This window comes from Vulpes lagopus, chromosome 22, assembly GCF_018345385.1.
Source record: "Vulpes lagopus strain Blue_001 chromosome 22, ASM1834538v1, whole genome shotgun sequence".
In the NCBI taxonomy this organism is placed as follows: domain Eukaryota; kingdom Metazoa; phylum Chordata; class Mammalia; order Carnivora; family Canidae; genus Vulpes; species Vulpes lagopus.
The window spans coordinates 29,894,625-29,904,827 of NC_054845.1; positions in this window are offsets into that span (position 1 = coordinate 29,894,625).

The following is a 10,203-nucleotide window of genomic DNA, read 5'->3' on the forward strand; positions in this document are numbered from 1 at the left end:
GGGGTGGGCACCCAGCCTGGAGGACCCCCCCAGGGACCCCGCCCCCGGGAGGAACCCAGCCGGGAGGGACCCCGGGGCTCGCGGCGCGGCCTTGGGATGCTGCCCGGTGGTCCTGGCTGCCCCCCGGGGGAGATGCGGGGCGAGGGGGGCCCGGGGAGGCGCCCCAGCGGCCGGGGGGAGGGGATAACGGCGCGGGTGGTGGCCGGGGAGGGGCGACCGCACCCCTGGAGACGCTTCATAGGGTTGGCGGGTCGCCGTAGGGAATCTAGAAATCTGGGTTGGTGGCTGCGGTGACAGCGCGGCACCCGCAGGGTCCTGAGAACACCGCCACCGCCCTACCGTGGGTTCCTGCGGCTGCTGGGACCTTGGGCGCGGGAGGCGCAGACCCGGGGCGGGCAGTGTCACCCTGGGGCTCTGGGCTCCGTCACCCCATCTCCTCTGGGCAGCCCCCCCTTCGCCCACTTGGGTGTGTGGGGCGCGACTTTAAGGACCTCTGAGGGTGCCCCGGGCCAGAGCCCCCTGCAGCAGGCCCGCGCCCACCTGCCAGCAGCAGGTGAAGATAGTGGCATCCGGGCCTAGAGCACCTTGGCTGACCTGCAGCTGGTGTGTAGGCGGCCGTGCTAGACCCGGAGCGCGTGTGTTGGGGTGAAGGAGTCGCTTTGAAAAGTGTAAAATCTGGGCCAGCGGGAGGGTATTCACAGCCTCTCCTGTGGGGAAGCCTGCTCTGGAGGGTCGCTCTTCAAATAAAAGGGAAGCACGGTCCGCAAAGAAGAAAACCTGTTTCGTTATTTTACACTCGTGCCTAATATTCATTTTTCATCACAGGGCAGGATATAAATGCTTCTTCCTTGCTGTTCACGCTGCCTAAGGTGCTCCCCTCCTTACCCCGCGCCCCCCACATCCTAAGACTCCTCCCTGCAGTCAGGGCACAGCTGCAACATCAGCTTCTCTAGGAAACCTTCCCTGACCACTTGAGCGGAAGTCACATCCAACTTTCTCCAACTTACGGCTTTCTTCATCAGTTGGATTTTTTTCTTTTTTTATTCTCTTCCACCCTTCCTCATTTAGAAAATGCACTTGCAGAAAACGGGGAAGAGAAACCGGTTCACCTTGGTTTTCAACTCACTCCGTCCCTAGTGCTGAGAGCCAACAGGGCACACAGTAGTTGCTCCATAAATCTTTGTTGACTGGTGGGTGAACAAGGGCCGGGTGACTCTTGACATGGTAAGTGTTGCTGTGGGGACAGTGTTAGGGTTTCCTCTAGCCTGGGGTGTGTGTGTGTGTGTGTGTGTGGCTGGACCTGGCAGGAATGAAGTGGAGGGGGAAGCCAAAGCCCCAAAACCCAGAGGTGTCTGAGATGCTGGGAGGAGGAACCTCTTCCAGATGCAAGGGAGTCGTTCAGGGAACTAGTGGATGGGGAGAGAAATGAGAACCAGAAAGTGTGGGTAGAACCGGGTTAGGAAAGCCTGCCTGGTTCCCTGCACCCATTTCCACCTGAATCAATTTTTTTTAACTGAAAATCTTATTGGGATAGTTGTAGGTTCTCAGGCGGTTGTAAGAAATAACACAGAGAGGCTCCTGGTGTACTTCGGCCGGTTTTCCCTAATAGTAACGTCTTGCAAAAACTATTACATGATATCCCAACCGGAAGGTTGACATTGATATATTGAGGTGAATCTCAAACCCTTTGGTTAATTTTTTGCAGTTTAAAATTTTGAGTGACGTTGCTCTAGGATCTTGAAGGGATGCACCACTGCTATTTTAAAGGATTCCGGTCTCTTGTTTTCATGGAGCCAACACTTTTATTTATTTAATTTTTTTTTAGGGGGCACATGTTTTATTTTCCCAATTAGGGCGTAATTAGGGTCCGGGTTCTTCAGCTATAAAGGATAGTCAGACGTCTTTGGGACTTAACTTACTCTTTTGTTTACGTTTTCACGACTGCCGTGCACTCCCCGTTCTACCCAGTACCGTCGAGGGAACGTTCTCAGCAATACTGTACGTGACTTGTCGGTTCTGCAATCAGACAGGATGCGGTGTCAACTAATCTGCCCAACTAAGCCCAACCGCGACTGTGCCTTTCTCTCCCCACGGCCATCGGATGGGACTGCCAATGAGTGTGTCCCAAAGGGAAGTGAGTCAAGACAAAGACCCATTCTGCCGCGAGGCTACGCGGGGAATACCAACTATGCCCGTTGCAGCGTGTGCGCGGCCGGGCTCGGCGGGCCTTCCCGGTGCCAGCCGGCGGGTACAGAAGCAATGGCCTAAGCTTTCCATGACATTCAAGTGACCAGGCACTTTGACACCCATCGTCAGGGGCTGCCCCAAGCAGCCTGGCCCCACCTCCGTTGGTGCCCATGCCCCGCCATGCTTCTCACATCTGACCCTCTTTGAAGGGTCTTTCTCATACACGCGTGCCTGGAAAGTGTATTTCCTTCCTGTCTCCGCCTGGGTCTGATTTGAGAATTCCCGATGACCCTCCTACCTGCCTCTTCCTTCAGGCTCACACGCACCGCAGAACTTCATCCTGCCCCTCAGACGGCATGGCTCGCCTTCATCCTATCTGAGGCTAGGATACGCGGATTGTGTATTCCCTTAAAAAGATTTTCAAAAAGTGACCTGGACTTTAGCCAGCTCCAGCCAGTCCCGGAGTTTGGCTTTGTGTCCATAAGCCACAGTGGAGAGAAACGCACGAAATGCCCAAACAGAATAAAACAAATGATCTATTTAGTCTCGTTTCCTCTCTTGGAAGAGATCCAGCGTTGAGTGCTTTGGACGAAGATGAAAATCCCCCTGCCCCGCCCCCACTGCTCCCCCCACACCCAAACAGTATGACCTTGTATTTAAGGGAGAACTGTCCCCACTTCCCAACGGGCAACGGTGTTTTGTCTGGAAGAGTGACCAATGTCACGATAGTAAGATAACAGTGGTCCCTCCTCCGCTATCTAACCCCGATTTAAAACACATTATGCCACAAGACAACTTGTTACACAACCTGATGGATGTCAATGCTGTTATGTAAGATTGTTCCAACTGGGGGAGAGGAGGAGACTGGCTACAACAGTTCACTTAGACAATTAGTTGCTGGGACTGTTGCATCAGTGTGATGTTGTGTTTTAAGCTTACAAAGGACATTTGTCTTTTCATCTTCCTCACTGGGAAATAAATCCAATTTATTCTAAATAAATCCAATCTTCTCTTTCTGTAACTTCTGAAACAGCTGAAACCAGAGCATCTATTCACACTTTCCCATGGTCACTACTTCTCACAGGAGCCTTAGAGAAAACACATCCGCAAGTGTGCGCTATCGTTCTGGCTCCTTCTGTTTGGCCACAGAGGGCGGAAAGCCCTGGGTGCTGAGCATCACGGCCGTGCTGCCTCCTGCAACCCCCAGCCGGGGTCTTCTCTTCACCAGCCAACAGCGGTCGCCCCCCCCCCCCCCGCCCCCCGCCAGCCCTGCTGGCTGGAGCTGCCTCCTTGCCGGTTGCTGCAGCTTCTCCGGGACTCCTTAGCGTCTTCTCTCCCAGCCTTTCTCTCTCCCCCGCGGACCCCGCACCCCCACCCCGTGCGCTGCTCTGCGGGCTTCCCGCCCGGTCCTCTCCCCTGCATACTCCGGCAATGGGCTGAACGTTGCCCGGTGGTGGCCACGCAGCATCCACCCCCCCGCCGCTTGAGAGCCAAATCTGGCTTCACTTGGAAGGTCCTCTCTCCTGCCGTAGGTGCCACCTGGCCAGGAATGGGAGACGGGGTGTCCTTGCTCCGTTTAGCCAAGCCGTGGGTGCGTGGCCAAGCCCCGAGGGATCCCCTCCAGGACTTTGAATCCCGAGGAGTGGGGAAGGCCCTTGGAGGCCACACCTCAGCCTGACGCCGTGGTTCTTCTTCCCACCCGGGCTCCGGGACTGTTGTGGCTCCTGCCCCTTCTGGGTGCAGGTCCCCAGTGGACTCTTAATTTCTTTGAGCCTTTTCTACTTTTAGCCAGATTTGGTGTCTTCTGCTTGCAGCCGGGGACCCCTAGCTGACCTGTTCTAGATGCGCGTGGCCTTGCTTCGGTGGGAGTGAATTCCAAGCCTGTATCTCGGTGACCTGGCCCTCTGTGCCCGCGTCCTACTGTGCGTCTCCGAGGGCCTGGCAGACGCTTCCACGTGGTGCTCGGCTGTCACCTCCACCTAGTCTGGAGCCAGCGTGCTCCTGCAGCCCCCAAGCGGTTCTCCCCTAGGTGCCCCGGAGGGGGTCGGCCTCCCTGGTCACTGAAGCCAGAAACTGGGAATGAGGCTGACGCCTCCTCTTCCCTTCGTTCACGCATCTCCAGCATTCCCTGGGTTCTAGGAATACTTTTCCCCCTCAAAATGGCTCTTATTCTCCCGTCCCTCCTTTTTTAAAAAGACTAATTTGGACCCTTCTCACTTGATACCTGGACCCCTCCAACAGCACCTCGCCACTCCCTCAGCTTCCAAAATCGACCCACCGTTGCCAGCTTCCATCAGGCCACCTTGACTTAATTCCCCGTCTATCCCTAGGTCCAAATTCCATGGCTTAGGCAATCTTCTGTCCAGGCCATGGTCACACTTCTGCGATGACACTACCTGCGTTCAAATTCTCTTCCCACCACTCTGTGATTTTTTTTCTATTTTTAAAAAGATTTTATTTATTTATTCATGAGAGACCCAGGGAGAGGCAGAGACCCAGGCAGAGGGAGAAGCAGGCTCCATGCAGGGAGCCCGACGTGGGACTTGATCCGGGGTCCTGGGATCACACCCTGGGCTGACGCTCTGCAGCTGAACCCCGGGCGCCCCAACATAGATTTGGGTGAGGCTTAAGTAGCTAAACCACGAAATGGGTTCAGCTGAGTAGGCTAAGTGCTCAAAAGCCAGTTATTACGACAAAAACTGTCCACAACATAACTCCAACCCGCCCGCTGGCCTTATTTTCCCACTTCTCTCAGGTCGCCCTAAGGGTTTTCTCATCAGAATCGCTCACGTACTTTCCTCCCGCTGCACCCACTCGAGCCGCCCTCCCTGCGCCATCGCCCTGCTCCCGTCCCAGCGGCACAAGCGGCACAAGCATCTCCTCCGGCTCCACACACCAGCCCACCTCCAGTCTGTGGAGTAACCATGTGGTTCGGCCGCGGTTCCAGGGTTGGCCGGGCAGGGTTCAGCTCGATGGCTCGTCTCCAACTGTCCAGGGTCGTCCTGGTCACCCCACTCGTGCAGCCGTAGGATCCAAGGTGGCCTCGGCCTGGGACGGATGTGCAGCCGGGCTGCTGGGACCCAGCCACCCCTCTCCCCCACGCTCTTCCCTCCTGAGCCTTGCCCCCAGTCATGTTTCCGACGGAGGGGTCCCCTCGCACGGGTCCCCAGCAGTCTGACTCCCAGAGGGCGAGCCCGGGGGTGCAATTACCGCAAATGCACCAGCCTTGGATTTGGACGCCCTGTGGGGTCACGGCGGGCCAGGCAGCTGCCTCACACCGAAGAGGTGGAGCCGGCTCCTCGCGGCCTGTGTCTGATGAGATAGGACAGGTCGGGGCTTGGGTAACAGATATTTGTTCTCTCAAAGTTCCAGGGGCACAAACCCCAGACCAGGTACCGTAAGTGAGACTTCTGGGCATGTAGGTGGCTGCCTTCCTGCTGTGTGCTCGCCTGCTCTCTGAGAGAGAGACCCCGAGAGGGGCAGAGAGACAGAGAGAGGAGAGAGACAGAGAGAGGGAGAGAGGGAGACAGAGAGACAGAGAGAGAGGCAGAGATACAGAGAGGAGAGAGACAGAGAGAGAGGCAGAGAGACAGGCAGAGAGACAGAGAGGAGAGAGATGGATCCTTTGTGCCTCTTCCTCTTCTTTTTTTTTTTTTTTTTAAAGATTTATTTATTTATTTATGATAGAGAAAGAGACATGAGGTAGAGACACAGGAGGAGGGAGAAGCAGGCTCCATGCCGGAAGCCCGACGTGGGACTCGATCCCGGGACTCCAGGATCTGCCCTGGGCCAAAGGCAGGCGCCAAACTGCTGAGCCACCAGGGATCCCCTCTTCCTCTTCTTATAAAGACACCAGCTCTATCAGATTAGAGCCCCACACTTATGTCGTCCTTTAGCATCAGTTACCTCCTTGAAAGACCCTGTCTCCCAACAGTCATTGGGGGTTGGGGCTCCGGCGTATGAGGTCTGCAGGGACACAATTTAGTCCACAGCAGGAGGAGTGGGACAGTCCCGCGTCAAACGTGCATGCAGGATGGAAGGGATGGCTGTGCCCCGCCTTGGACATCACCCACCACCCTTCCCTGCCAGCGACATAATCTCCATCCTTCACAGTTTCCCCCTCTGGGCCTAGCCGGCTCTGATGTGTCCTTGCTCAGCGCTTCTGCGGCTCTAAGTGTGGGTTGCTTACTTCACATGACCACATCCTGCCGTGGATGTAAGCATTTGGTTTAGGCCCTAACCACAAGGCCACGGCCATAGTTTTTTTATCTTTAAGTTCTCATGCAGCACTTGGCACACAGAAAGCCATTGTAGATGTTTGTTGAGTGAATAACAACACACATAATTTTACCGTTCCAAAAACTGAGGGCCACCGGCAGACCGGGTAAGGTTCGGCAGTTGGGTGGTTTGCAGGTCGTCACCACTTCTTTGCTGTTCTCAGTCTTCTCGCTTTTCCTGCTCTTCAAACCATTGCCTGTGGGAAGAACCCAGAGGTCCCAAGGCCTGGGCTTTGGTCCCAGTTCCTCCCCCTGTTTATTGTGATCCTGGGCAAGGCATTTGATTTGTCTGCACCTCAGTTTCTCCAAGTCTACTAGAAGAAGGACCATACCTTCTTCGGGTTGTGAGAAAGGAATATGACAGCATAGTGTTCTGTTAATAGTAAGTGTTACTATTGTAAGTATTTTGAGAAATCCGAAGGATTCCACAGACGTGACTGCCTGTGTTATTCTGGTGGGGCCATCACAGCAAAACGCCACAGACTGGGTGGCTTAAAGGAAAGAAATTTACTTTCTCCCTTTCTGGAGGCTGGAGATTCCAGGTCAGGGTGCCAGCACGGTCAGTTCTGTTAAGACTTTCCCCTTCAGGAGTACCTGGGGGGCTCACGTGGTTGAGCATCTGATTCTTGATTTCAGTTCAAGTCATGGATCTCAAGGTTGTGAGGTTGAGCCCCGCACTGGGCTTCAAGCAGGGCATGGAGCCTGCTTAAGATTCTATGTCTCTCCCTCGGTCACTCCTTACCCCCATCTCTCCCTCTAAAAAAAAGAAGAAGAAGAAGAAGAAGAAGAAGAAGAAGAAGAAGAAGAAGAAGAAGAAGACGACTCTCCCATTGGGGTTTGCAGGTGGCCTACTCCTGGGTGTGCTCACATGGGCTCTTTGTGCACATACAGAAAGCCAGAGAAAGAGAGCTCTGTGTCTCCTCTTACAGGGACACTAATCCAATTAGATGAGGGCCCCACCCTCATGACCTGATTTAACCTTAATTTCTTCCAGAAAGGCCCTATCTCCAATTCTGTCTCAGCGGGGTTGGAGCCACAACAGATGCGTTCAGGGGAAGGGCGGGGAACAAACGTGCAGCCCATAGCATCGCTGTTGTTAACTCTGAAGCACACGATGGCCCTTCATCAGCCTCGCTTGGTTCCAGCTGGTTCTGCGCCACACCAGCAGCTCCCGCGTGCAGTCTCCGGCGGCTGGCACCCGGCAGAGATCAATAAATGATGGTACCTGTCCCTGTTTCCCCAGATGTTGGAGGAGGGGCAAGCGAAGCTAAGTGTTCTGTGATTAAACAGAGGAAGGGGCCTGTTCTTTCAGGTCCCCACCTTTACGCCGGGTTACAGAGCTGTCCGAGAACTCTGCTGGTTGTCTCCGAACGCCCAGGAAGACCCCCGAATCCTCGAATCCCACTCAGATTGATGGCTGGGTGGGATAACCAGCCTTTAAAACTCGAAAGAATAGCTTCTGAGGAGAAAAGAAAAACAAAATTCATTTTTAAAAATTGCAGGCTGCCGAACCAGCTCCGCGGCTGCTCACAGGGCAGGAGAGGACATGCGCTGCATCGTGCACCACAGCAAAGCACTTCTCACCCTTCCGGGCCGCCAGCCTCCCACTTCGGGGAAGGACCCTGAGTCTCCTCTCCCTCATCTGCTTCCACTTATCACCTCTCCTCATGCACCATTTTAGATGTAATGAGGATAATGAGGCCTTCATCTCTGTGAGACCCTGAGGACAGACTCGTTCTTTTTTTCTTTCTTTTGTTTTTTAAGTAGGCTCCATGCCAGTGTGGACCCCAACATGTGGCTTGAATGCAAAACCCTGAGATCAAGGGGAGCCTGGGTGGCCCAGTTGGTTAAGCATCCAACTCTTGATTTCAGCTCAGGTCGTGGTCTCAAGGTCCTGGGATCAAGCCCTGCGTTGGGCTCTGCACTGAGTGTGGAGCTTGCTGGAGATTCTCTCTCCCTCTCCCTCTGAACCTCCCCCACAAAACAAAACAAAACAACAAAAAACCCTGAGATCAAGACTTGAGTTGAGATCAAGAGTCAGATGCTTAAGCGACAGAGCCACCAAGTGCCCCAAGACTGGTTCTGATTAAATAAAAAGCAATTATTAAGTGACACAAGACATGGGGACCTATGGTCACTTTTTAAGCAATGACTCCTAAAGGACCCTTGGGAGACACTTTCAGCCTCTCCAGTCTACTCTCTGCAGACTTCTGAAGGACCTAGGAAGAAGCGACTCAGCTGTGAGGCAGCCTGTGACCTTTGACTCACTGCATCTCTTAACACACGCTGTCAATGCCTGTGTCATCTTAGCATCAAGCATGACTTCAGAAATTCTAAAATGAAGACAGGACCTTATAGATCCTCAGTCTAGCATTTTTTAAGATTGTGGTCCAAGGATGCTCTGCAAGATCACCTTTGAGATGATAAAGATGCACCTGGGAATCCATACCAAGATCTACTCATTCAGCATTCATCTGAATCTGGATATTTTAAACAAGCCTATGTATGTCATTTACATACACACACACACATCCCAGCACTGATGTAGACCAAGCCCTTACTAGTACTTAGACCAGTACTATCAACGCCACCCGAGACCTCATCAGAGATGCGGAATTTCAAGCCTGCCCCAACCTACTATATCAGAATCTACATTTTAATAAGATTCTCACTGGAGTCATATGAACATTAAAGTTTAAGAATACTGGTCTAGTCCACCTACCTAGTACACAAGGCAGCTGGGGTCCAAGAACCCAAATGATTTGCCCAAGGCCACACAGGTAAGCCAGGAGTTGGATAACTGGGTAAGAGCCCATACTTGGGGTCAGATAGTCTAGTGTTCGAGTCCGGGCTCTCCTCTTTGTTAACTTAAAGTCTTAGATAATTCCCCGCATATATCTATAAGCCTTTAATTATTTGTTGTTAATCAAAGTAGTAACACTACCTCACAGGTAGTATTTTTGAGAAGATACAATACAAAGCATGTAAACACCTAGAAACAACTTTTACGATCATTATTCTTAGATGTCCTGGTTCCATGCAGCCATGTAGGCATCCCAGAGTGCATGCAGGAAATGAGAAATAGTGCTTTATGTAAATTCAGCCTTTTTGAGACTATTATGTCTAATTTAGATTCTAGGGTTTGAAAGAATGAGGACAAGGGTTTCCTCATTTCTCTAGAGTAAAGTAAACAGAATCTGGTACAGCTGGGAGATTTCTCAGACCCCTGCTCTCCCAATACCCTAACCTGGCTTGTCTGTGATGACCTGCAGAACCCACCAGCCCCTGGAGAAACGTGCAGGTAGATGGGGCTTTCACCTATGCTCTTCCTCAGCTTCCGGCTGCTTCCCCTCCTTTGTCTCATCGCTTCAGGCATCCTCTGGGCCCCAGCACTCTCGTGTGGGCTCCTTACAGACTTCCCAAGCGGAGCTCACCTTCTCTCTGACTCCTGGGAGGCCTAATAAATTTGGGCCCTTCCCTCTACACATCAAAAGTCACCTGCCCTGTGCTTCATCCCAGAGGACTGGCCAACTAAGGTGATAAATCAAGTTCAACACTCGCTTATATTTGCATTTTAATGAGGTCTTTTCTTGTCTTAAACCCTAAATAGTGAGCAATGTATCACTCAGTGGAGCAGATATTTTTGCGTGGAGTGACAATGGGATCCTTTACACTCCACAAACCCTACCAGTGTGAGCAACAGTCAGCAGCGTGTTGATTAAAACGGTCTCTAGAGATC